Raw genomic sequence first — 6,273 nt, 5'->3', positions numbered from 1 at the left:
CCCATCACCCCAGCCACCCCTCATTTCAGTCTCACCCAGCCTTCAGCTCTCCTCCCCCGCTCCCCTCCCCCCATTCCCCACCCTGCCCCGCCTCCTTTGCACACTCAGAAAGGTCACCCCTGGTGGAAGCTATTCCTCACTGGGGCAGCATTGCTCTTCTGCGCACACGCACGCTGCCCCCTGCATGCAAGCCCCATGTGCTGGCCACTCACCGACCACGGGCCGCGGGAGGGAGCTGTACAGTGACCTGTTCGAACTGTCCAGGGGCCGGGGCACTTGGCTGCGATTAACCCGCCCGGGGCCGCTCACACCAGGGGCCCCGTGAACCCATGTCTCCGATCGCCAGGCTCTGTGTTTGATCCGCCATTAAAACACTCTGGTTTTGGACTCGCACTTTGGAGGGGTTTTCTCTGTTGCCACAATGCAGTCATGCACGGGGCTCACTCACCCACCACTGATCTGCAGCCACCTCTGGGGTGAGGCACAGCGGCAGGTTAACAGCCACACTGCAATGCTGCTGGGAAGCGAAGGAGGATCCCGCCTCCAGCTGGAGCCCCGAAGGGAGGGACAATCACCTGAGCTGCAATGCTGGGTCCCAGCCCCACCCGTGGGCACCAGCTCCCTTGCCGCGCATGGGGCCAGCCGAGATCTTTGGGCTGTAACAGAAGCCAGCACCCAGGATGTGGCGGGTTGGAGGGTGCCAGAGCCCGAGGCTGAGGCCAAGGGGGTTCTGGGCCTGGGCGTGACCCCTCTCGTTAACCCCTTCCTTGCTACAGGCCTGCCCTCCCCTTCCCCCGTGGATGCATTTAACATGTGTCACCAAGTCCCTGCTCCAGGATCCTGGCTCCTTCCCTGGCCCGCGAATGCTCATGGCCCCTCCACCCCCACAGAGGTGGCTGCCGGCAGTTTAACGCCTTCTTTGCCAGCCCCAGCCAGGGGCCTCTCCTGGCTTCTCTGTTTCCCCAGGGTCTGGGGCGCCTCACCTCCCCTTCTCTGACCACTAGGAGTCCTCGCCAAGGAGCGACACATCTGCGGGGAAGGGCACACACAGGGCACTGCTGTTGGGAAGCTTACCGCACTGAGGTCCTGGGCACTGCTGTCAGGAAGCTTGCAACACCGGAGTCCTGAGTCCAGGACACTGCTGTGGGGAAGTTCACAGTGCTAGGCTCCCACCAGGGCACTGCTGTCAGGGTGATCACAGCTATAGGAAATCTTTTCCCAGCCTCATCTCCAATTCCAGCCCCTTTGCTTGGCCAATTAGTGTTAATTAACCACATTGGCCAGTGCACGTGTCTGTGGGTGTGTGTGCGACCCTGCATGTGGGGTAGGGGTGCCATACAGCTATGGTGCATCACCTCACAGGGCTCACCCACCCAGGGCGGAAATGCAGCCACTGCTGTGGTGGGGCAAGGCAGCTGAGCACCAGCTACATTGCACAGGGATGGGCGTGCATCTCACTGGGGTGTTTTTCACAAGATCCCCCCTCGATCCCACCCTGGCCAGATGAGGGGGCACCCATGGGGAGGGGACTGGGGGCTTTGATGGTGGTGAAAGAGGAGAGGCATAGATGGGGCACTCAGGCACGGCTCTCCCCAGACTCCCCCCCCAATACTGTCTGACGCACCCCGCATCCTGCACTGAGCACCCCTGGGCTTTGGCAGCTCTGAGCCCTGCTGTTTCTCCTGCTCACCCTGCAAACTGCCCCAAGACAGACAAAGTAACCCCCACCCCCACTGCCACCCAGCCTGGGGGGTGCAGTGCCCCCCTGTGCCGGTTATGGGGAGGCAGTGTCCTGCTAGGAGAGTTCGGGTCACACACCAGCAGCTGGGCCCCTTGTGCGCCCCCCATGCGCTGTATGCAACCCCGCGTCTGGGTGTAGGGTGGGGGGGGAGTAGTGTGGCCACCCCCAGCCCGCGCTGAACGGGGAGCATGCCTGCCCGCACACGTTTGTCTGCATGCACATAGCATGACCTGGCCATCCGTGCTCCAGTCACGTTACACACATGTCGTGTCTGTATCCCAGCCCCGCCCGTGCATCCCCCTGCCAGCGGGCCCGGCCTAGTGGCCATGACAGCGCCATGCACACGTGGTGCCCCAGCGGGACATGCCTGCCCCCCACCTTGTCTGCAGCACATCAGCAAAGACCCCGCTGGCTGTGTACTACCTGCAGCCCCTCGGGTCCCCCCGGGCGGGGACGCTCTCGGTGCACACGCGTGTGCAGGCAGACAGGCCGCGTGCACACACGGGCCCAGTACCGTCCCCCCCCCACACACACCCACCCCCGTCTGTGCCGGCTGGCCCTGTCACCCCCCCCACACACACACACACCCCCCCGTCTGTGCCGGCTGGCCCTGTCACCCCCCACACACACACACACACCCCCCCGTCTGTGCCGGCTGGCCCTGTCACCCCCCCCCACACACACACACACACCCCCGTCTGTGCCGGCTGGCCCTGTCACCCCCCCCCACACACACACACACCCCCGTCTGTGCCGGCTGGCCCTGTCACCCCCCCCCACACACACACACCCCCCGTCTGTGCCGGCTGGCCCTGTCACCCCCCCACACACACACACACCCCCGTCTGTGCCGGCTGGCCCTGTCACCCCCCCCCCCCACACACACACACACCCCCGTCTGTGCCGGCTGGCCCTGTCACCCCACACACACACACACACACACCCCCGTCTGTGCCGGCTGGCCCTGTCACCCCCCCCACACACACACACACCCCCATCTGTGCCGGCTGGCCCTGTCAGCCCCCCCCCCCACACACACACCCCCGTCTGTGCCGGCTGGCCCTGTCACCCCCCCACACACACACACACACCCCCGTCTGTGCCGGCTGGCCCTGTCACTCCCCCCCCCCCCACACACACACCCCCGTCTGTGCCGGCTGGCCCTGTCACCCCCACACACACACACACACACCCCCGTCTGTGCCGGCTGGCCCTGTCACCCCCCCCCACACACCCACACCCCCGTCTGTGCCGGCTGGCCCTGTCACCCCCCCCACACACACCCACACCCCCGTCTGTGCCGGCTGGCCCTGTCACCCCCACACACACACACACACCCCCATCTGTGCCGGCTGGCCCTGTCACCCCCCCCCCACACACACACACACCCCCGTCTGTGCCGACTGGCCCTGTCACCCCCCCCCCACACACACACCCCCGTCTGTGCCGGCTGGCCCTGTCACCCCACACACACACACACACACCCCCATCTGTGCCGGCTGGCCCTGTCACCCCCCCACACACACACCCCCGTCTGTGCCGGCTGGCCCTGTCACACACACCCCCCCACACACACATACACCCCCGTCTGTGCTGGCTGGCCCTGTCACACACACACCCCCCACACACACACACCCCCGTCTGTGCTGGCTGGCCCTGTCACACCCCCCCCCCCACACACACACCCCCGTCTGTGCCGGCTGGCCCTGTCACCCCCCCCACACACACACACACACCCCCGTCTGTGCCGGCTGGCCCTGTCACCCCCCCACACACACACACACACACCCCCGTCTGTGCCGGCTGGCCCTGTCACTCCCCCCCACACACACACACACACCCCCGTCTGTGCCGGCTGGCCCTGTCACCCCCCCACACACACACACACACCCCCGTCTGTGCCGGCTGGCCCTGTCACCCCCCCCCACACACACACACAAACCCCCGTCTGTGCCGGCTGGCCCTGTCACCCTCCACCCCCACACACACACCCCCCCGTCTGTGCCGGCTGGCCCTGTCACCCCCCCCACACACACACACACCCCCCCGTCTGTGCCGGCTGGCCCTGTCACCCCCCCCCCACACACACACACACCCCCCCGTCTGTGCCGGCTGGCCCTGTCACCCCCCCCACACACACACACCCCCCCCCGTCTGTGCCGGCTGGCCCTGTCACCCCCCCCCACACACACACACACACACCCCCGTCTGTGCCGGCTGGCCCTGTCACCCCCCCCCCACACACACACACACCCCCGTCTGTGCCGGCTGGCCCTGTCACCCCTCACACACACACCCCCCCCCCGTCTGTGCCTGCTGGCCCTGTCACCCCCCCCACACACACACACACCCCCGTCTGTGCCGGCTGGCCCTGTCACCCCCCCCACACACACACACACACACCCCCCCGTCTGTGCTGGCTGGCCCTGTCACCGCGCTGATGGCTGCCCAGTGGCACCCGCCTGTAATGAGCTCCCCGCCCGCCCCCCCGGGACACCGGTAATCGGCATATCAGGCTGGGAAGGCAGCGCTGAGACAGGCCTGGGCCCCGCCATTCAACAGGAGTTCACTTTTCGGGTGTCCGTTTCCTCCCCCCAAACCAGCTCCCACCCCCCATCAACCACCCACTCCTGGGCGAGGGGAGGCAGAATGGATAAATGGGGGGGGCACGTGCCCACCAGCCCATGTTACGGGGCTGGGACTGGAGGCGGTTTGGGCCAGGGCCGCGCTCTGCTCTGCATTCGGGTCCTGGTCCTGATCTGGGGTCCCTGGGTGCTGCCCCAGGAGCTCCCTGAAGTCCCCCAACCCCTCCCACCATGCGGCCCAGGTGTGACGATGTGACACTGCAGGGAGGGGGGAGTGTTGACCTGGGGATGTGCCCTGGGGATGGGAGACCTGAGAGCCTGTCACCTGAGCCAGGAGGGGGGGGGGGTGACACCTCTGCCCAGGAATGTGGACAGAGGCTGCAGGAGGGAGCCTGCTGGGGTGGGGGGTTTAGTTTCAGTTTGGGGCTGGGAACCACAGGGCTGGGGTCTAAGCTCCCTGCTCCCCCAGAAGGACTTGACTGAGGGGTCCTGGGTGTACCCACAAGCTCTGTTTTGGACTGTGTTCCTGTTGTCCAATAATCCTTCTGTTTTACTGGCTGGCTGAGAGTCTCAGTGAATCCCAGGAAGAGGGGTGCAGGGCATGGACTCCCCCACACTCCGTGACACCAGGGTCACCACCCTCCCAGCCCGCTCCCTTTCAGGGACACCCTGCAAACCTCATCTCCCCCCTGCCAGAGGCTGTGTGTCCCCCCTTCTCCTTTCTCTCACCCAGCCCAGGGTCTCCCTTTCTCCTCCCCTGCCGGGGTGCTGGGTCTGGCCCCCACTTTCTCCTTCCCTGCGCTGGCAGGGTGGCCCCGGGGTGAACCTGGGTTGGGGCAGTGGGACCCCCCTCCGTGGGTTGTGGAGGAGCTGGGGGTTGCACAGGAAAGTTTCTGAAAGCTCTCGGCCCTGCCTGCTTGGGCAGTCCCGGGGTTGTGGAGGTGAGGGAGCCCGGCAGGGACCAGTGCGGGGGCAGGAGGATGCATGGGGGTGTTCAGGGCAGCCCCTAGGGACACACTGATTCCTGGTGAACAATGCTCTCAGAGCCCAGCCCCCTCCCTTCCCAGGCAGGCGCGGGGTGGAGGAGGGGACACCATGCCACACAAACTGAGACGGACTGCGGCTCTCCTGTGGACTCAGACAACTCACTGTGCGTCTCTGCCTCAGTTTCCCCTTTGGGCACAGGGAGGGTATTCCCCCACCTCCTGTGGCTGCTCTGATGAGCCTGGGTTCATTATTCCCCCAGGATGGGGTTGGGATCCTCCCGGTTTTACAGGTGGGGAAAGTGAGGCGGGGGGGGCAGGGAGGGGAAGAGATGAGAATGGAACCCAGGAGTCCTAGGCCCAGCTCTCCCAGTGCCATGCTCACGCTCTCTGCCCTCGCCCAGCCCAGACAGCTGGTTGCCAGGTCCACCCTTCGCCTGAGACACCCCCAGGGAGCTCTGCCAGCACAGACCCCCCAGGTTGCTGCCCCTCATCCCTGGCAGTAACTTACCCCGCTAAACGCCCAGCCAGGGGCTGCTACAGCAGCTTCCCCTCAACAGGCGAGATCTGCCAAAACCCAGGCCCTGCTAAGTGCAGCCAGCTCTGGGCAGAGGCAGGAGCCTGCCCTTACCAGGCATTTTCCCCGGACCCAGCAGGGGGATCAGATGCCCTCCCACTCCCCTCACCCCTGCTCTTAGCTCTGGGAGGCTGCTGAACAGCAGCTGTGCTCCACCCTAGAAGCAGCTCCTGCAGCCCCGTTGCTCCGGCCGGGCTGTTATGGAAGGGGCGCAGCTGCGAAGCCACTGGAAGTGTAACCACCTGTGACGAAGCGGGACTGTTCTTAATGTTTCCTCTGAATAGTGTGGGGGCGCCTCAGTTTCCCCTATGCAGTTCTTAAGTCTCTAGGTGGTGGGGTAAGGGTGTATGATCATTGCAGAGCCCTAGAGGGCAGGTGTGTGAAGGG

Source organism: Eretmochelys imbricata, chromosome 20, assembly GCF_965152235.1.
Source record: "Eretmochelys imbricata isolate rEreImb1 chromosome 20, rEreImb1.hap1, whole genome shotgun sequence".
Lineage (NCBI taxonomy): Eukaryota > Metazoa > Chordata > Testudines > Cheloniidae > Eretmochelys > Eretmochelys imbricata.
The sequence above is the reverse complement of the archived record's forward strand: the minus strand, read 5'-3'. Positions refer to the sequence as shown.